Source organism: Amblyomma americanum, chromosome 5, assembly GCF_052857255.1.
Source record: "Amblyomma americanum isolate KBUSLIRL-KWMA chromosome 5, ASM5285725v1, whole genome shotgun sequence".
Lineage (NCBI taxonomy): Eukaryota > Metazoa > Arthropoda > Arachnida > Ixodida > Ixodidae > Amblyomma > Amblyomma americanum.
Window position 1 is genome coordinate 37482142 of NC_135501.1, and position 21898 is coordinate 37504039.

Below are 21898 nucleotides of genomic sequence, written 5' to 3' on the forward strand. Positions count from 1 at the left end.
AACGACCAGCAACAGCTACTAAATCGTGTATCATGTAATCCTGCCCCCTATATGCATGTGCACTACATTCATTCCGCTATATATACTCCCACAACGGGCGCCCATCCTGGGACAGTTGTATACCGAATTTGGTAGGCAAATAAAGCCCTATGGTTTGTGGTATAGAAATACAACCACAATTACATAAATGTTAAACATTTTATATATGCAATTGCTAATTGAAGCGCTAACATATCACACCGCGAACCGAATTCTAGACCCACCTTGACCCCTTAAACGAAGCAGATTCCGTTTGGGACGTACCTTGAGGTTGTACGACTCGACAATGGGTAGATGTGCAGCGTAATTTCTCTGATAGATGGGGCCAAGCGGCGTTTGTTCCAATAGGCGGCGTGCGTGCACGCGTAGTTGAGCATGGTGGCAATCCAACCCGTTTCAAAGAGTATCACATTCCGTTTCTCGAGACAAGCGGCGCGTTCTTCGCTTTCTTCATCTAGTAAACCACATAGCTAACGCTCGTTGGTTCAACGTCTTCCAGACGATGGCGGCCTTTTGTAATACTATTCAGAGGGGCTAGGTTACTGTCCAAGTGCAGAAGCCAGTGGTCGGTAATGCCCGGCAGGTATGTAATCGGTGAGACTATGTCAGGCCGATTTCTCAATATTAAATTAAACGTATTCTTCACGTTAACTGTTATTCTAGTTGCTTGTGTGCACAACTGCGCTAACGAGAACACTGTCCACGCATTTAAATATTTGCCACCTTGAGACGAGAAAGGTGGTATTAAATGGGAGTAAGAGTGACTTCAGTGGCAGCACAGGTAGAAAGAGGTAAAGGTTTAAGAGGTCCATGCTAAGTTCGGAAAAATGAAATCGCCAAATAAGAATATTGGGGATGAAGGAAAGCGCTTCACTAACTTATAGTTGGGTCGTTAAGTTAATCGTGAAACCTTGGCGACGAGGAATGTGAACGGTCGCATACACCTACTGTTACTTACTAATGATTAAGAGTGGTCGGAGGCTACGCTATTTCTAGACTATTCTCCACATGTATACATGATGAGATATCATTAGCAATAGCTAGAAGCACTCCGACGCCACTCTGAATGCAGCTATCTCAGCAAAAGAATTAAAAACTGTGAACATTTAAAAAAGGTATCAGTGTGGCGAACATGCGCAGTGAGGAGATTTCTGTTAACGCGGTGATTTTAGCGGAACAAGTGTCGATAGCTGGTAACAGAATTATCCGTTTTGAAGTAAAAAGAGCACATACCGAAGATATTGATACGTGACCACTGCCCGTCCATAGTGCGTAGGACGTTCTCAACCGAGATAGCGGAGTTGCTGAACTGGCAATTTCGTTGAGTGTACTAATGTTAAATATAGTGGCAGCGCTTGGAAAATACAGGAAGCATTGCTTGCTTATAAAGAACTTGTAGCTTAGAATATGGGTAAGTGATTCAGGTTGGCTTTTCTCTAAGTCAAGAAGATTTCTGCGTGCCAGGCGTGTTGCCACCAAGTAATCTTTAGTAAAGGTGACCTTGGTTTCCTTCGGGCTGTTGCGCTTGGTGAGTATTAAGTCTTTGGTGTTAAAGATCGAAAATTTCCCATTAAAGGATGGCATCTGGCACTTGTGAAAGTTCCTAAACGGTGCGCGCGTCAAATTCTGTGGGGAGAAAGGGAGTCAGGGAGGCAATCGTGAAGTAATAGTAGTTAGTTTTTCCTCAGAGTCTTGCCAGGTTTCCTCAGAATGATAATTGCCATAGAAAATAAATGGTTACGCGGCGATATGCCGTCACATTCATTGTAATTCTGATTCCAATGAGCTTACCAGCGTGGAAAGTTGATTTGTTTGAAAATGTAGGCTGGAAATGTCCTTGCCGTTTCATTTTTATATAGTTTTCGTCCAACACATCTAAACGGGTCTGAATTGCGGTGATTTTTTTAAAATGTTTTTCGGTCCGGTTTTGATAGATTTTACGTCAGCTGCTAATTCCGTATGAGCTTTAGAATTTTGCAGGGAATGGATGTTTACATACTTTAGCGACTCAAACATGAATTTAATCTGTTCTGTCGGATTAAAGGGTAAAAATTCGCGACGCTTAATTTGAAAGTCTGAACAAATCTATCGCGTCTGTCGGGGCGAATGCACCCCAAGTCCGCCAAACTGGCTCTGAGGAAGCGAGCGATTTCGCGGCGCTTAAAATTTGAATGCATATGACGAATTCGAGCGTTTAATGGGGGGCCCAGGGTCGCTGTCCACATTACCCGCATGCAAACGTAAAAGCGTCGTAAAAAAAAAATCGAAGAAAGCAGAAAGCTTCGCACAGCACTTGTGGATACGGAACAGTACTAAGCACACGTTATTACTTTTCTTAGCGTATATAGGAAGGTTGGTAAACACATGCATAGCAAAAAGGAAGCGGTTCAGTGGCAGGTTGCAAGTACTGTTGCCGTGTCCACTGAAGTGGAGGACACTGTGCTGGCTTCTTAAATACTTGGATGATGACGATGTTGCAATCGATCAGAGAGGTGGTTTGAAGGCGAGTTGTACCGGAATGGAAGCGTCCAGGAAAGGCGCGAAAACAAGACGCAAATAGACCAACTCGTCAGTCGCGTAGGCGTCGTAGTGACCCACTGTCGGGAGTGTCGATAGCTGGCATATCCGGCCGCACGAAGTGACCGATAGCCAGGGCACAAAGAATACAAGCAGGGCCGGCATAGCAAAAAGAAAGCGCTTCAGTGCCATCTTGAAAGTAGTGTCTCCGTGTCAGCATAGCTGTTTCTATAGCTACTGAACGTGAATAGAACCACACGGAAACTATATACTGCAATACAAAGCGTCCTTGTTATGAAGTACTAATGCGACATGAAGGGATGGCTTCGAACAATACGCGTGCGCTCATGTGCGGAATTCTGGCTTTCGCATGTGTCGGCTTCTCGTGACTGCGTCAACTTGACAACGAAAGAGCCACGAGAGTGAAGCACGAGAATCCAGCTCAGCGTTCGATTAAGTCAATCTTGGATCGTCAACTCTGCGGCCTGGTGACGTTCTCTCATCATTCGAGACATTTGTGAACCAGACCTGTGGCGTCACTTTGGTGACTCCGCACGATGAGTCAAACTTGGACGTGAAGCTCTCTCTCACCCTGCGGCCACAATGGCTACAAAGACGAGCGGATGCCGACACCCTGGCACTCGCAAGAGGTCCTCTGGCCGGAGCCTCCCAACAGTCTTCCAGTTTTCGAGCCCACGTACATCAGCGTCTGGTTCCGGCAGTTCGAGGCAAGCCTAGCCCTAAACGGCATCGCAGCATAGGAGTTCCGGTACGTGGTACTCCTTGAAGTGTTTCCACTTCACCTCAAACTCTTCGCTGCCCTCATACTGGGCCTGGACTTTCCACACCGTCGTGGCTGCGATTTCAGCCACTAATGAACTGTTTCTCACCCGATTCCGGGTAACACTTTTGACATCCCTCTGCGACTGCAGCCGGGCTGTCCCTCTGCTCTGGCTACTTACGGTTGGCAACGGGCATCCTATTGCCTCATCCCTACACCACAGGCCAGCTGCCCCTTCTCATCAGCGTGCCTGAGGTTCTCGGCTCGGCACAGCTTTCACGTTACTGATCGCTGCTGCGGAAGCTACATCTACAGTGCTGTTTAGGGCACTTCCAGGCTCTAAGCCGTACAATGAAGTGCGAGTGGCCGTCCTGGCGGACTTCAGCGGAGCCTAACATCCGCAACCGATCTACACCGCTGCGGACCCCGCGTCGCCACCGGAAGCAAATCCTCACAAATCGTCCCAGTTCTATCCCCCTGGCCTCGTCTGTCCGAACAATACTTAGCTCAGTTGTATTGTCTCTGCCTGCAAACCAGAGCGCTGTGAGCCCGAGACACACCATTCTAAGCTCAACCAACTAGGGCGGCATCTGCTTTTGATATTCATTTATTTATTTACTTCTTAATTTATTTATCTATTTATCAATACTGCCAATCCCTGTTTCTGGGATTTTTACAGGAGTGGGTTCTGGTCGTAGGCAAACTGTCGAACAGTCATAAACACTATTTTCCAGTATGCAAAAAGTACTGTGAAGATTATGGGGACAATAAGAATAGGCATTGGAAAAAGCAAAAACAAAGATAACCCATAAGTAATCATCACCTTTTCCTTACTTACATGATCACGAGAAGTAGAAGTAAATTCATGGAATATACAAATGCATACAAATACAAATGCATGGAAAAGCAAATACACGGAAAACACCAAAAATGTTAGAAAAATAAAATAAAAAACACAGTTTCTTTCCTGACAACACACTTTTGCCAACTAGCGCCAAAAATATCTCAGTACTTGGTTTTATAATCACTGATTCATCAAGGCAGTTCCACCCGCGCACAGCTCGCGGAAAAAAGAACATAAAGGTCTTATTTGCACAGAAATATTCTTGTATGGTAAGTTCATTTTTGTGACGCGTTTATCTGGAAGTGTTCAGAGTAATGTGTTTAGCAGAATCAACTTTAAGTTTGTTATGTAAAATCATGTACAGAAGTTTCAGCCGGTGAAGCGTCGCACGACAAGCTAGCGTGTCAAGCCCAGTCTCAGATAGCATCGGCGTCGGAGAATCGATGCACCTATATCTGTTGCAGATAAAGCGCGCACTTTTTCGCTGGATATATACCATCCGGTAAGCTTAACCTTTGCGCCGTCACCTTCAGTTCCTGTGACTGAGATCTTGTTGCGTCTTATCTTCTTTCGAAATCCCAGGATTGTGAGGAGAGCTTCAGAGTAGCAGCTGGCTGCTCCTCACGACCTTCGCCCTGGGTTCTTTTCCTCCCAGATAGCGTCTGGCACTTTCCGGTTCCTGAAGCATGCGCCTTATGCAGCATCGTTCATCAAACCCTTGGGAGCACCACCTCCTTCCTCTAGAAGGCCGCGCTTCCTGTACCCTCAACGCGCAACGCAGGCAAGCTGTCTCCGAGAATGTCACGCCATAAGCCAAGCTGTCTCCGAGAATTTCACGCCATAAGCCTGTTAACTGCTCCACGTAGCGGTTTTCCTGTTGACAGCGACTCATCGACTGTAGCTACCGACTTTGACAACTGTGCGCAACCGCCTCAACAGCAGATTTGTCCACCTATTCCTGTCCTGTACACTCGACAGAATCTTCGATCCTGCAGGTGTGAACTATAGGCGTACGTATACAACGACCTACAGTCGCACTAATACAGAGCCTTAACAGAATAGCCATTCTCCCGCCCACGTCCGCTCCAGGCTCTTTACATACAATGCGTTGAACAACTCAAGAATTGCACGAAATATACCTGCGCTATCGCATCATGATGTTAGCGGATGCTGTCCCGCTCATTTTAGCTGAGTCCACTCATTTCTCTGTGAGGCTGCTGTGAGGACGTTCCCTTCCATTGCGCCATTCTGGTGCTCCCCGCATTACCGTTGTAATCGCTTCAACGTCTTCCGTCATCCGAGACCGCTGGACGACATGCCTCCGGGCCTATCGCCTCCATTAATGACGCAACTTAGTCAGCAACCGCTCAGCCAGCCACGACCACGAGACACTTGCGCTCTGCTCTAGAGCCACTCCCCTACCGATCGCGATCACCTGCTCATGGTCGAAGGCCATTCCTAGCGAATTCCTTCGACCTGCGACTCCGCGATTGAGGGCCCTTGTGACAGTGTTTTTTTTTTTGCTGCTGTTTGAGCCCCAACCTGATGGAAACGAAGGAGCCACAAGGGGAAAGCATGACATACCTGCTCAGCGTTAAAAGAAACTAGTCTCAGAGGGAGTACACCATGGCCTGGTCGCGTTACGTCGTCCTTCGCGAACTGCGTATTGCAGACCCGACGTCAAAGGCGGATGTTAGATAATTAAAAAGCAGTGTATCTAAATAACATTTGGTGTGAATAACGCGACACACACTTACGAAAACGAACACTGGAACGGGGGACACAGGACAAGCGCGCAATAACAGCTGATGTTTATTCTGGTACGCGGGTACATAAATACATTTCATGCACTTGCTAAAGCAATCAATTCATTGTCAACGGCTGTGTTTCACACTCCTTCGATTCTTGATTAGATGTAACTCCTCATTTCACACTAAATGTACAACTAACTAGCCCACATTGATGCTTTGCTACATTACATGACGGAAGTAATATTATGTAAATTAAACGACATGGTGTCATATGCGTGCACTTCATGCAAAACAGTGTACTTCTTGTGCGTGGGAGACTTTCCCAAACCTAAGAGAAGATTAAAAATAAGAAAAAGCACGAAAAGTCGAAAATCAACCAATAAATTCACATTAACTGAACAGCAGAGAGAGATACGTAAAACGTTTCTAAACCAAATGTGAGCCCCACCTTCTCGCATTTTATGATCATCTCTTGCTCTGTGAAATGTCTTGTGTCAGTGCTCTCCACTTTCTCTTAGACTCCAAGTACCAAGTAGCGCAAACCAAATTTTTACTTAAGCGCCTGTACTTGAAACAGGACTCTTTATATTTTTTTGGTTCGGGCTACAGCAATTAACCTGCAAGGCTGGTTTCTGAAAAGTTAAAACTTGTGAAGTACTTTTTTGTCAATTGGATGCGCATCGATTTCACGTACGCAAAGAAAATTCTGAAAATTATGTTTATGCATTATTTCACCCCCAAATTTTCTATTGCCACTTAGTCTGGGGGACCACAGGCCTACACATATTAACCGCCCTCTCATTATGCAGAAAAAGGTCATCCGTATTATTTCCTCCGTCGATTACGTGGCACATACACCACCGTTATTTATCCTACTCAATATGCGGCCAGTAAACAAAATATTAGAGTACAACGTCCTGCTTCTTATGAAATACATGAACTCCCACTTTAGCAAATTCCCTCTAAAACTTGCATCTTTACAAAAAATGCACCCACCCAGATATACACGCAAAGAAAAAATTGGACGATACCACAGGTTCGCATAAACTATGGGAGGGAAATGATGCAGTTCGTAGTTTCTAACACACTTGATCCAAATGAATGGTGGAGCGAAAATTCCGGCTTTAGAACAAATGTTTTTATGAGAAATTTTCTCAGTCGTATGGAGGATAATGGCAGTTTTTTCTCTTAATTATTGTTTGCTGTACTTGCTTGTACATCTTCACTGTGCCTCCTGATAAACAGAAAATTTCACCTCCCTATCTCTATTATCTCATAGGGAACATCTTTGTAATCATGTATATTACTTAGAACTACTTTGTAGTGTTGTGTTCTACATGTCTCATTTTGATTTCATGTATTGTTCTTCTTGTCTGTCTTATTGTGTCATGTTCACTTTGATTTAATTGATAAAAATCCCTTACATGCTTCGTGTCTATTGCGCTTCAAAATTGCATGGCTTATCCAAATTCACCCTGTGCTTTATTATGTGCTTTATTAGTGGGCCCCGGGTCTAGTCAAGCTACTCTGAAGAAGCTTTTAAGAGCGTTAGCTCTTACTCATCACTTTTCTCGATTTCTTTTGATCTCCTACTACCTCCCTTCGGCGTGAAATTTCTTAGTCCGAGAAATTCAAGATGGCGGCCCCCATAGTAAATCGATATAGCAACTCAATTGGTGTTTGGCTGGTGACGCCATTAGTATATTGAAGTGGTGATTGATTGGTGACGCCACTCATATATCGAACTGGTGATTGACTGGTGGCGTCACTTATAAATCTAAGTAGTCAAATTCGTATTTCCGTTGGTGTACCTCACTTTAATCTCACAAATATCGATTCTAGTAAACAAAACTGCTAACGCTCGTTGCTTGAACATCTTCCAGACGGTGGTGGCGTCATTTTTTTTTTTTGGCCAGGGTCTTTTCCTCTTTTAGAGAAATAAACAATATATGAGCAAAAAAAGGGATCGAGAACTAGTGATTGGCTGAGTTGCCGGTAGAATTAAAAAAAAAGCGTGTTCTTAAGCTGGAGGACAATGTTATAACGAACCGAAAAGCGTTGTTTCTGACAGGTTGTGGGTTCTTTTGTGTGCCTGCAGCGCCCGTGGCCTTGATGCGAATAAATGGACTAAACGTTCGTGTCCTAACCTAAATGTTTTCTGACGCAGCTTCGCAGGCCAAGTGCATGTTGGTATTTAGTCTTAGTCTAAACCGCAGGCAGTTCATATATCTTCCAGACGGGCCAGTGGGCATCACGTGTGCTAGCAGTACAGAGGTTCGATGGGAAAAACTCCTGGGTTGTGTTGGGATTAGAACACGATCGGAGCACTTTCATCAAGGCAGCAGTCTTCGAATTGGTGTACACGCCATTCAAGAGCTTGAATCGGTATTTCCCTACCTTAATGGATTTCGCTACATTCTTCTCGGGCGCTTTTCATCTTCCTTGTGTCGTCACTAAGCATGCTGCTGAGACACTAGCCGATAATTTCTCCAGTCGGAATCCGAAAGTAAGAAATAGCGTGGTGGGCAACCTCCCATCAAACAAAATATGGGGCTTTAACGTAGTTAAACCTATCAGACGTGCGAAAGCATGTGTTTAGCTTGGTTGGCATATGGTTTTTTGCTTCTGGGGCGTGAGCACATCTGGCGCCGATTTTCGACTCAGGTTAAGCTCTGATCGAAATTAAGCTGATTTGATCCCTTAGCACTGCGAATGGAGGTAGATGAAGGCGACCATGTACCATGAACAGCGCAAGAGTGTGTTGCAGTTCAATACGAGGCTTGATCGGCTGCGGCGATAGCACAGTGTCCTGGCGCAGTGGGCAGCGAAGCTGGTCTGCCAACGCCGGCGCGCGTTCGGAACTGAGGCAACATGTATTTTATTTCTGCATGGGCTGCTGCAACGCTAAGTTTTGCCGACGTCACCGTCAGGGACAAACTTCACACGAATTCGGTGAGCCGGTCAAACATCGTGAAGTAGTCCTTTCGCGCTGAAATATAAGCGGCCAGGCTTGATTCAGTACGCTGATCACACCCTTCCCCAAAATTGGCAATGACTAATAGTTTCGTAGAAAAATTCAACCAGGTGCGCAAGTTGATGCTGAAGTTCATGTGTACCCGGAAACCTCATGTAAATGTAGTGAAAGGGGCTATGCGTTAATATTTTTCGGCGCTTTCTGAGAACCTTTTATCCATCACATCACAACTAGCTGTCGATGCTTACACTTGAACTGTTCTGCATTTTTGCGTCTTCTTCAGCTTACTTACATTAAATGACACAGTCTGGGTAAAATTGAAGGTTCAGTCGATTTTACCAGCTGTGTCAATAATGGCCTAGCACCCTGTCCCACGTTCTGGCCTTTCGGGTGATTTCCAATAATAAGTAGGAGCTTTGTCGTTCCTACTCTACATCGGTCTTCAGAGCTAAGCTATCCGGCACACGGTAAGCTCTACAGTACTCCATTTCGTGCCTTCAGAGCTCCTAAAGCAGTACAGAAGAGATACGCCCATTCGACAGCCTTTTTTCTATAAAAATTGAGGGATTCAGTTTCGAGTTCTAACCCCTTGGTAACGAGAGGTTCTTTCCGGTCCCCGTTGCCTCATAGGCGTGATATCCGCCTTGATGAGTTCCTCCACAGCCACTAGGGACTAAGATCTGGAGGTTGAGTTATCTGGTAAATGGTTGCGAATTATTACACTAGGAAAACTGATGATTTGTTGAGGGGTTGATTTTTAGAAAAATTGATAGCTAATCTGTCATCTGCAAACAGCTCACTTTTCAACGCTGAGTAAATTAAGCATTCTACAACATTGCTCATGCTGTGCACAAAACTCTTCAATAAGGTAGTAAGTGTTTGGTGGTATGGTATAGCACTTCGCCATCACAATTCTAGCATGATGTTTGATTAGGGTACATGGTGGGAAAGCTTGCACAAAGTACATATTGGTTGCTGTAACGTTAAGAGAGAGGATCAGTTCAGGGAACAAATGAGAGTAACGGCAACCCGGCTAAGGTTATGAGAAGAACGTGCGCATCAGCAGCACACGTACTGTCGACCATAGAGAATTCGGGCCCGCTTCTGATTACTTAGTCTACTCCAGACAAAGATAAACGTAGTAGAGAAGCCTCGGTTAAGCGGGCGGGTGCGGTTAGCAAGCTACATTATCCACCAATTAAGAGATGAAGGTTAACTGCCGAGTAGTGGCACAGACCTCCGTCCCCCCCTTGCACGTAGCTGGAGTCATGATGATGAAGAGGAAGAACGGCTCCAAGATAAAATTAAGCATTAGGTAGAAATGTACTCCTGTAAGTGATAAAGCAGGTGTAACTGTTGGGTATGCTACTTACGGAATGGTAGCAGAAATGAGGGAACCTACCGGCAGTACACAAAAAATGCAGCAGCGTTTGAGGCACAGCTTTCTGGAACTCACTCCGTCAATCCGTCGCCTAACCACGGAACAGTTTTTTAACAATACAGGATTATCATCGACATATGTTCGTGCGGCGTCATGACCATATGTTTCCCTGACGACTAGCTTGAGGTCAGCCTCACTGCAGCCTGCGTCACAGATTGCAGCGCCGAATTGCTGAGTACCTAAAGAATTGAAAAGGAAATGAACCGTTGCATCATACGCTCATCGGCAACTAACAGATTTTCATTCAACATCCCACTACTATATGACATAAATGGTGACTAGTATCCCTGCTTAATGTTTCTATTGCCACGCTCTCTCTTTTGGTGCAATTCAGTGCATTCGTCTGTGGGCAACGAGTGATGACTACGGTTATTTTTAGTATTTTTACTTCGTTCTTGGATCAATCCTATTTTGCATGTGAACTCGATGCGCAGTAGTTTCAGTGCCAACCATGCCTCTTTATTTTGCGAAGGAATATAACAGGCCAAGGCAAACCACAAGGTCAAGGCCGCCGGATGAGTGATAACAGACCACATGTGTCCAACAAGGACATTTTTAATGTCCCACTCGTATAATTCAAAGCATTAAACAAATAGACAACTAGAGACGTGTGTGCCACTTTGGTTCGCACTATGGAAGTTTTGATGTCATGCCTAAGGCAAATACAGGGCGCCGTGATCAACATTAGGGCGCCCTCCATAAGTGCGCGCGGATTCATATCGGCAAAGCCGCAGATTGGTTAACTTAGCTGGCGCCTCACGGCGCTTCGTGCCATTCAGCTCTAATGAATCTCATTATCATGAAAATTTCTGATCGATATCAGTGCACGTGGAAGAACCCCAGGGGGTCGAAATTTCCGGAGCCCTTCACTACGGCGTCCCTCATAGCCGGAGTCGCTTTGGGACGTTAAACCACAATAAACCAATAAGCCAAACCAATTCCTTTAGTAATTTTTTCTAAGCAAATGTTATGTTACTCTTAAAACTGCGAATTACTGCGCAGATCACCAACATAATGAATAAATTAAAATATTGACGCACTTTGCATTTTGTGTGCTTCCTTCAATATTTTGTTTCTTAAGCGAGAACTACGAGCAAGAATGGGGCATTGCAGGTGTATTTGTTATATTTTATATTTTATATAGCCTATATTTTTAGCTAGTGAAGGGTGTGTTTAACGCAACACACACATTCACTTCCATAGTAAGCCAAGATTCAGCTGTTCAAAAGCCTCGCCGATGCTGCAGAGGCTTGGCATTAGCGGCCGTAAGGTCTGGAGTTGTAGGCGGCCCATTTTGACGTTCCACAGCCGACTGCCTGCATGGGCCTCGATACCCTGACGTGCATACTCGGCCTTATTCTGCTTTCTGTCTCGGCTCCACCGCGTTCCCTGCCCACTTCACGGACTCGAGCGTATGCTTACCTGAAGCAAAAAAAAAATGGCTGGGGTTCAACAAGGCTGGAACCTAGTTGTACGAATGAAAACTCTCTTAAGCACGGTCTCCACTATCTCAAATCGAATGCCATGGTGAACGTCAAAGTCAGATGTCAAGCTCAGGTGCCCATTACTCATAGTCACATGATCACGTAGTTCTACTACCATAGCTTAGGCCATACCACAACGCAGTTTAGTTCGGCTTGGCTTTGTGAGGCATTGACGGTCGTTGTCTTATTCACATCTAAATCGGAATCCTCGTGGAGGAAAGCTCTCACTCTAATAAGACTGTGCAGTTCCCTGTCTATCCTTATAGACCTCCTGCATGTTTGCAAATAAACGAGGTGGCGCTGCAGTCGCTAGCGGACTCGTAGGCAAGATGCCAGGGAACGGGCGTCACGGGGAGATTTTGAGCTCAGGTTTTCAAGGCTTGTAGTCGCATTTTCAGTTTCATCGACTCACAAGAGTGGTTCAAGCATTGAACGTGGTAATTTAACTATGAGTACACGGGTTTAACAGAGAGCTTTGCTTCCGCTGCATTCCACTTTAGACTTCGAATAATAACACCGGTCTTTGACGCGCTGCTCAAGGCAGAATGTTATTTCTCTAAGACCTGCAGTAGTGACAGTAAGCTCTGACACTCTACTGGCTGAGCAGAGGAGCGCTCGCCGTCTGTTGACACATCTGCCGTGCAGTGAGTTTCTAGCTCTCGCTGCATTTAACCGCTTATCCCCAATATGACGTGACGTTGCGATGTGTTTCATCCGACAGTTTATTAGTTTACCCCCTTAACGAATTCGTTGCTGGGCAGTTCAGGGGATTGAAACACGCAGCGGCTGAGGTCACAGAATGAATGAATGAATGAAAAACTTTATTGTATAAGGGTTATTTCTCGCAGCGTAGGTGGAGCCCTCAGTCCAGGGCCCCAGCGGCCTTTGCAGTCTTGCGAGCCCTGTCGATCAGCTTGAGCTGGACAGCGCACCCTCCCACTGCTCCGGTGTAGGTGTGTTGTTTATCGGCGCTGCCTGCATTTTCTGACAGGCCCATGTAACGTAGTAAAGCGTTGCGTGTTCACCGCATAGCGGGCATTTGTTTTCATAAGTGGATGGATAGATTTTGCTGAGTAAACTCAGATTGGGGTATGTATTAGTCTGTAGTTTGTCTCCAGGCAACCGACTGCTGTTTACTAAGGTCTTTGTGGGGAGGCGGGTAGGTCCTCCGGAGGGCTCGTTGGTGTTCTAAGATGGCTCCATACCGTCTAGTGACTGCGTCCAGTTCCCCTTCGGTGCGCGCCTCCCGGTTGGCGTATGCTCGGGCATTGGCGTCCCCACATTGGTTCCCTTTGACAGCCTCATGGCCTGGTGTCCACGTGATGAAGCATCTCGTAAAAGTGATTGTCCTCGCCTTGAGTATGTGAATGGCTGCAGTGGATATGCGTCCACTGCTGTATCTTCTGCACGCCTCTTGCGAGTCTAATGATGTGTGCATGGGGCTCGTCACTCTGCTGGGTGATGGCGAGTGCAACTGCTGCTTCCTCAGCCTCGAGTATGTTGTTGGTTTTTATCGAAGCGCAGTTGATTTCCCTGAGCTGGTGATCCACCACGCTGGCTACCGAGCCATATCGGTGTCTGTATGTTGTTGCGTCAACATATAATACGTCTTTTGCCCCGGCGAAGCTTCTTTCATGGAATTCAGATCTTGCCTTTCTTCTCGCCTTATGTATATCTGGATGCATGTTTTTTGGAAACGGACTGATCTCAATGATCCTCCTGATTTCATTTGGAACGCTCGCTGTGCTATTGATTTCTTTCAAAGCGTCCCTCATGCCCAGCAACCGCAGCGTGTTTCTGCCTGTTTCGGACAGCATCAGTCTTGTTTTCTGCGCGATAAGGTGGGCCTCGATATGTTCTTCTACTGTGTTGTTTATGCCCAGTTTAAGGAATTTCTCCGTCGAAGTGCTGACCGGCAGTCCGAGAGCGCATTTGTATGCTTTTCTAAGAATTGCCTCCAACTGCTCCTTTTCTTGCTCGAGCGGTGTTTGGTAGGGGACGCCGTATAAGATCCTACTGACCACGAGGGCCTGTACTAGCCTACATGTGTCTTCCTCCTTCATACCTCTTCTTCTGTTGGAAATTCTTGCAATCATCCTGGTGATCTGTGCTGTGGTATTTGCTAGCTGTCTGATCATGTGATCAATACGACGGTTGCTTTGGACCCACATGCCGAGGATCCTAACTTTCGATACTTCTGGAACCTTCGTTTCCCCTATGTAGATATCTATGGAGTTTTGCAGATCATACCCTTGTCTGTAGACTCTGAGCACCTCGGATTTTTCAGGGGAGCATGCAAGTCCACAGTGTCGGGCGTATGCGTTGACCGTGTCTGCCGCTCGCTGAGAAGCTCTTGTTTTTCGCCTAAGGATCCCCTTGTCACCCAGATTGTGATATCATCTGCGTAGATGGCATGCCTGATTCCTTCAATTTCTTCGAGCGCCCTTGCTAAACCAATCATTGCAATATTAAAAAGTATAGGGTATAGCACAGAATAGCATAGGTGAGGTCACAGAATACCACCCACTTGCACACTACGTGTGCTGGTCGAGACTAGGCTTGCTCACAATCGTTACCGCGTGCTTTATGATATCATCTGCCCGCCATTGTGTTGCGATGTCATGAACGAAGACTTAAGAACGCTACAACTCGGGAAATTCCCACTACAGCTGTTTACTTGCAAGCACGCTTTGCCATGACGCACAACCTCATTAACCAGCTTATGACACCTCGTTCAATGAAGAGAGCTAAACATACTTACGAGGCATTTCGCACAAGTTAACATGAGCTTTTGTGAATATACCAAAGTGAAAGTCTAGGAGCGGCACAATTTATCAAACCTCTCTACATGAACCAAATACAATCATGTGTTCATCTTAAGAATAGTCCCACTAAAATATTCAATAAAATGAACACTTCCTTATATTTTTGTATAACTTCCACAATCCTTAAAATATGCTGCTCTACGAGCAAGGATGCATTCGGTTTTACGCGATTGACCCACCTGGCGCACCGTGCGCTCCAAAACGGCTCCGCGTGATAATTACGTGGCAGCTAAAGATTTGCTGGTTTTTACTTATACTGTTTCAACCGTACTATGCTGATGTATAGGCGAGCGAGCGTAACATCTTCCCTGCTGCGAAACCTTTGCCGCATGCACTGACTGGTAGCGTCAATCGAGGCCCACAATAAGTTTTACACCGCGAGCTATTGCGGCAGAAATGTGCGAGAAACGTATCGAGGCTTATTTAATCTTTCTTTTATCGCTACTGGAGGAATACCACAGCAACGCAAGTTGGTGAGTACATGCTGTTTTTGCAATGTGCGGGCACGATGCAGCCGCGCTCTACTGCCGGTAGCTGCGGCATCTGCGGTCGACGCGGGCGGGCGGAACCTGTTTTGCCAACGGTGCGAAACTCGCTAGTGACATATGAGGCACTGAATCTTGGTGACGTCGTGGCATGAAGGACGCCGCCAAGACTTTCATCTTCATTGTAGTAACGGAAAAGTGCATAACTGGAACATTTTGTCGGTGGACAGTTGAACCGCGAACTGACAAAAAAAAATGATTCGATGGCTGAAACTCTGCTGCCACAGCCGGCACTGAAATTGCATTGCATTGCAGGTCTTTGTTCAGATCATCACCTTCGCTTTCCTGCCGCTCTAGACGACCAGACCACCTGGCATTGTTGCCGACATCCGGAAGCCATTCCAAAGAGGCGAACTTTGCGCTCGTCACCCGGTCGCTATATACACTTGGGAGCGCCTGGCAACGCCACGTCTCGAATACTGGACCAAAAAAGCTGCGTCGGCGGCCCCATCGTCGCCGACAGCACCATTTACGTCAGCTATAAAACACCGACACCCACCTTCGGCACACTGAGGGCTCTGCGGCTGCGCCACTACCCGGACCGCTAACATGCTCACCCTCGTCATGCAGGTCGGTGGTACATGTACTCTTTTTGCTAGAAAAACTAACAATTATGGCCTAGTGCAGCTGTCGGGCCCACATTGCTGTTTCTGCGTTGCTGTTGAATGTGTCATTGTGATTAGCGCTTTACTGTTACTATCCGCCGACGTTGAATCAAATCCGGGGCAACCTAATACTGATGCTGTTCTAGCCGAACTGCAAATCCCAAAATTGCGGTTCGCATTTGCAGTTCGCGGATTTGCAAAAAAACTGCTTTTAATTCGCATTTAACCACCCATCTGTCACTGATAACTGGTCAATTTTGAAAAGGAAGATCGAAGAATTGAGAAACAAATATGTCCCCTCTATCAGTTTTCGAGCAAGCCGCGAAGAACCATGGTTGTAACACAATCTTTAGAGATTTGAAAGAAGAAAAAAAACGACTCTATAGTGTAGCGAAACGGAACCCAGGCGCAGATGCTTGGGATCGGTTATATCAGGCCGACGACACATACTACAATAGAATTCACTGCGGCAAAAAAGAATTTTTTCAATGAGGATTCTGGTGTGGGCAAGTTGGTGCATACTTTCTACGACACAGATTGACACAGCGCAGCGCAACGAGGACGAGAAGAAACACGAAACACAGGACAGCGCCCGTCCTGTATTTCGTGTTTCTTCTCGTCCTCGTTTCGTTGCGCTGTGTCAATCTGTGTCGTAGAAAGAGTTTTTTCAAACTGATGGACCAAAAATCCTAACGAATAACCCTAGGAGGTTATTCGTTAGGAGGAGCAACATAAACCATAGTTCTAACGAATGCCGCAGGCGAGGATGCCAGTAAATGTGGCGAGATATTTAACCGTGCATTTGTATCTGTTTTCAAAGACGAAACTGCCTTACCATTGCCCACTCCGCCTACTCTAACACTGCCAGTAATGTCACCAATCCAAATCACAGCGCAGGGTATCATAAACAGTATAGAAAAAATTAAACTTACGTCAGCCGCTAGACTGGAAGAAATCAAATAAAAAGTACTGAAAAACACAAAACACATTTCCGCCATTTATCTCTCATTAATGGTTTCGATATCGCTGTCGACCAGAAACTTACCGGACGCCTGGAAGGTGGGGAAGGTCATCCCGGCCCACATATCAGGTAAAAAAGGATTCTCTGCTAAATAATCGTCCATCTCCTTAAGCAGCGTGCGTTGCAAAATCATGGAATATGTCATCTATTCCTAAATCATAAACTTTCTAGATTCAAATAACTTCCTTCATCCGGTTCAACACGGGATTCATAGCGGGCTCTCCTTCGAAACCCAACTGGCAATCTTAACTCACGACGTGCATGCTAACCTTGACTGCAACCTGCAGACCGATGCGTTATTTTTAGGTTTCGCGAAGGCATTTGACAAGGTACCTCACCAGCGCCTAATACTAAAACCCGCCCTTTTAAATTTGCACCCTAATATCCTGGAATGGTTAAAAGAATTTCTAGCTAACCGCTCTTAGTCCGTTTCTATTACCAACCACCGCTCACGCGCTCTCCCTGTTAAATCTGGCGTCCTTCAGCGATCTGTGTTCGGCCTACTCTTGTTTCTAACATATATTAATGATCTAGCTTCACAGGTGTCCTGTAAAATACGTATCTTCGCCGATGACTGCGTAATCCATCGCACTGTTACGAAGATTTTTGATCAAGTGTCCATTCAAAGCGACATAAACAGCGTCCATAAATCGTGTGACCTCCGGCTAACGACACTAAATTCTAACAAATGCAAGCAAATCAATACAACCCCCTTATTTTTTCCTATGCAGTTGCTAACTCGTTAATAGAAAGCGTCCAATTGTTTAGGTATCTTGGTGTCACCCTGTGCAGGGATCTTTCTTGGCGAGCACACATTACCACAATCGTATCATCTGCTAACAGATCCCTGTGATTCATGAAACATCATCTTCGTTATGCGCCGCAAGACGTGAAGCTTCTCACTTATAAAACCCTCATTAGACTCAAACTTGAGTACGCCAGCCTCATCTGGAGCCCAAACCATGTACACCTAACAAATGCGCTCAAATCAGTTCAAAACCACGCCATTCGTTTTGTTCACTCTGTACATTCATATACACCCAGCATTTTAGATCTGAAGACGAATTCCGGTCCGAAAGCCCGCCGCCGCATCCCGAGCCACTGTTTGCTCCACAAGTTTTTCCATAGCTCTCTAAATCAACCACTCTACATTGCTCATCCGAACCGCATATCTCACCGCACTGCCCATCCGTTTAAGATTACCCGCCCTGTGTCCCGCGCTGCGAATTTTTCAGGATAATTTTTTCTCCGATCTGTTCTGGACTGGAATGCCCTCTCCAACGATATCGCTGCCATCACGCACCCGTATGTATTTTCAGATGCTATATGCACTTATACTTCAAGGCAATGACTTGTACCTGTTGATAAATATTTTAACCCATCCCTCATGAATAATACCCCCTGAAAGAGGTCTTCAAGGTGAACATATTGAAGTGAAGTAAAACAAATTAGACAATGCATATTCCGCAGTCCGGCCTTATTCGCAGTTTTGGCCTCGTTGCTTCACTAGGACTCATCTTTCTTGCTTTCTTCTTTCACTCCCTCCTTTATCCCTTCCCTTACGGCCCATTTCGGGTGTCCACCAAGATATGTGGCAGAGATACTGCGCCATTTTCTTGCCTCAAAACAAATTTTCAGTTTTCTTGTTGCTATAAGGGGTGTAGACCCTTCCCTGGATTCGGGGACGGTAAAGGCGAATAACTGGTTCACTTCTCCTGTGCACGTCTCAGCGGCGCTGTAAAACAAAACAAAAACGAACGCTAGCTGGAAACAGCTGCATATCGCATAGTGACTGCGTCCAGTTCCGCGTCGTTGTGCGCCTCCCATTTTGCGTACGCTCGGGCGTTGGCGTCGACGTGTTCGTTCCCTTTGACAATTTCATGGCCTGCTGTTCACGCGATGAAGCATGTCATAAAAGTGATTTTTCTCGCATTGAGTATGCGATTCGCCTCAGTGGATATGCGTCCGCGGCTGTACCTCCTGCACTCTTGCGAACGTGTAATTATTTGTGTAGTGGGTTGCTCGTCCTCGTAGCTTATGGCGAGTACGATTGCCGCTGCCTGAGCCCTGAGGATATTGTTACTTTTCATCGATGCCCAGTTGATTTCCCTAAGCTGGTGGTCAACCACGTCGGCTACAGCGCCCCGTTGCTCTCTGTATGTGGTTCCGTCGACGGATAATGCGTCTTTCTTTCCCGCGAAACGTCTTTCGCGGGTTTCCGACCTTGCCTTTCGCCTGGTCTTGTGTATTTCTGGATGTGTGTTTTTTTAATCAGTCTGATTTCTATGATTCCCCCCCCCCTCCCCCCCCCCCCCATTTATTTCGGCATCCACTTGCTTTCTCTTCAAGCATCCCTCATGCCCCGTACACGCAGCTTGTTCCTGCTCGTTTCTGTGTGCATGAGTCTTACTTTCTGCGCGAGGAAGTTGGCCTCGATGAGTCTGTGCGCTGTGTTGTTTATGCCCGTTTTTGTAGCGATAGCTATACATTACTGTAGCATTTCGAACCTTAAGCGTGGCGGCGCCACCACCCTGTGGCTGCGCCACCACGCTGTCACGTGGTCGGTCGCGTGGTGCGGAGCAGCTGCCGGTGGCACTTTGCAATTCAAGTGAGCAAGTTCCACTCGGCCAGCTGTAGCTATCGCATCACGCCAGGTTTAACCAGAGCTAAACCACCGGGTTTTAAAGAAATTTCTCCGTCGAGGTGCTGACCGGCAGACCGAGAGCGCATCTGTTGGCTCTCCCAAGGGTTGCCTCGAATTTTTCCTTTTCCTCCTCGAACGATGTGTGGTAGGAGATTGGGGGGGGGGGATACTCTATAGAACCGCACTGAAAAGGTGCACCTGTACAAACCAACATGTGTCCTTGTAATTCATACCTCGAGTTCTGTTGGAAATTAATGAGACCACCCTCATGATCTCCGCTGTGATGTTTACTAGCTATCTCAATGTGTGATCTATATGTAGTTACTCTGTATCCACAAGCCAAGGATGTTGATCGTTCTGACGATACTTCTAGAATCTTCTATTCGCCTGTGTAGACGTCTTTTGAGTTTCGCAGTTCCTAACCTCTTTTGTAAATTCTGAGCACCTCAGATTTCTCTGGGGAGCTAGTGAGTCCGCAGTGTCGGGCGTATAGTTTCACCGTGTTCGCAGCTCTCTGCAGAACGTCTTGTTCTTTTCCTATGGATCCCCTGGTGACCCAGATTGTGACGTCCACTACGTACATGGCAAGCCTGACTCCTTCAGGTTTTTTCGAGCTTCCTTGCTAAGCCAACCATAAAAATGTTAAAAAATACAGGGGATATTCACAGATTTGCGTAGTTTATTCTTAGCGGTGTAGAACATGTCCGTCATGATGTTTTCAATCGTGGCGGTTCTGTTACTTGGAGAGACTTTCACATAGTAGTGTATTAATACTAGAGTTTGAATCTAATCACCAGCCTGACTACGCCCACTGCAGGGCAAAGACATCTCCCATGTCTCTCCAATTAACCCTCTCCTTTGCCATTTTCGGTCACTGTATGCCCACAAACTTCTTAATCTCAACCACCCACATCACTTTCTGCCGCCCCCTGCTACGCTTGCCTTCTCTTGGAATCCACTCAGTTACCCTTACGAACCAGCGGCTATCTCGCCTTCGCTAGACGCCCTGCTCAAGCCCATTTCTTCTCTTGATTTCAAATGTGATGTCATAAACTCACGTTTGTTCTCTCATACACTCTACCCGCTTCCTGTCTGTTAGCGTTACACCTACCATTTTTCTTTCCATAGTTCGCTGCGTTGTCTTTAACTTAGGCTGAACCCTCTTCGCTAGCCTCCAAGTTTCTGCACCGCAAGTGAATAGCGGTAAGATACAGCTGTTGTGTACTTTTCTCCAGAGGGATATTGGTAAATTGTCATTCATGCTCTGAGAGAATCTGGATAGCCCCTTATGTGCACGATAAAGATTCCCCAGGTGTTGAAAATATTTCTGGAGTCCTCCGCTACGACAACTCGTTCTCTCTTTCTTCTTTCACTCCAGCTAGCTTCTTTTTCTCAAGTATCGGCTGAGGTGTCCTTAGGAAATTACGGCAGGTACTGCGCCTTCATTTCCGCAAAAAGCGGAAACCAATTTTTTGGCCGCTCTAGGTCAACATTGGGAGGAAACTGAAAACCATGGAGGAATATGTGGAAGAATCGCACGATTTAGAGCTTTTATGTGAAAATAATAACAAGCGAATGAAGTGAAAGTGCTGCTCAGTAAGTATTTCCGAGGACCCTCATCATAGCTACAGTCCTCTCAGTTACCATGCAATTTAGCTCGACGTTTACAGCAAAAACACCTGCAGGGAGAAATAAGTATGTATGATTCGGGCAAATTTTCTCCATTCGTGAGCTCTTTGTGGGAGACGCTACAAGAAAAAAAAACATTTTCTTCAATTCTCGAGCTATTAGGCTGGAAGGCTGGGAAGAAATTTTCAAACTAGGAGGCCGAGCGGCAAGCTTGCACTTCCTGCTCGTCGCACAAAATCCGGTGCTCACAGGTTGTTTCGTCAGACTACCGCACTTATAGATTTGTATTATTTATTTATACTGCGATCCCAGGAAAATATGTTCGCAGGGTGGGCGTACAAAAATCAAGATACAAATACAATATTTAGGAAACAAATTAAAGGCCATAAATGACTAATGCACGAACAGAACACATACCAATAAAAAAATGAACGGTCAGTGTATCAAAACGGTACTAATGGTAAATAAACAGGAATACATGCTATCTTGAGTGAAAAGATTAACACTGACTGCAGAGAGCATCAACTTGATAATATTAACAAGTTCACAAGAAGGCGGCAGTCAGGAGCGCATTACAATAGAAACGCATTAATTAGCATTCAAGCTTCCGATAAATGATGTCCGAGATTGCTGTAAAACAGTATTCTCTGTTTGCAGGTTCCACTCCGTTACTGTCCTCTGACTTGCACCGCTCTCGTCGCATCTCCTTTTAATTTGGTGGTGGAAGTGGTTGCCTGGTCACAAGTCTGATTTCCACTTTGACCGATGATAAAGGATCTGAATGTAGTACAATTTAAG

At 45.9% G+C, this 21898-nt stretch overlaps 1 protein-coding gene across 3 annotated transcripts in view; it reads left to right on the plus strand.

Moving 5' to 3' along the window:
• LOC144134634 (uncharacterized) overlaps positions 1–21898 on the plus strand; it is an 84644-nt gene that overhangs the window by 53863 nt on the left and 8883 nt on the right. For 2 of the 3 annotated variants that reach the window (XR_013315185.1, XR_013315184.1), the window contains one exon: positions 15457–15771. The exons of the other annotated variant lie outside the window; for it this stretch is intronic. The gene's annotated coding sequence lies outside the window, so the exon portion shown is untranslated. The remainder of the gene's footprint in view (positions 1–15456; positions 15772–21898) is intronic. 3 annotated transcript variants of the gene reach the window in all.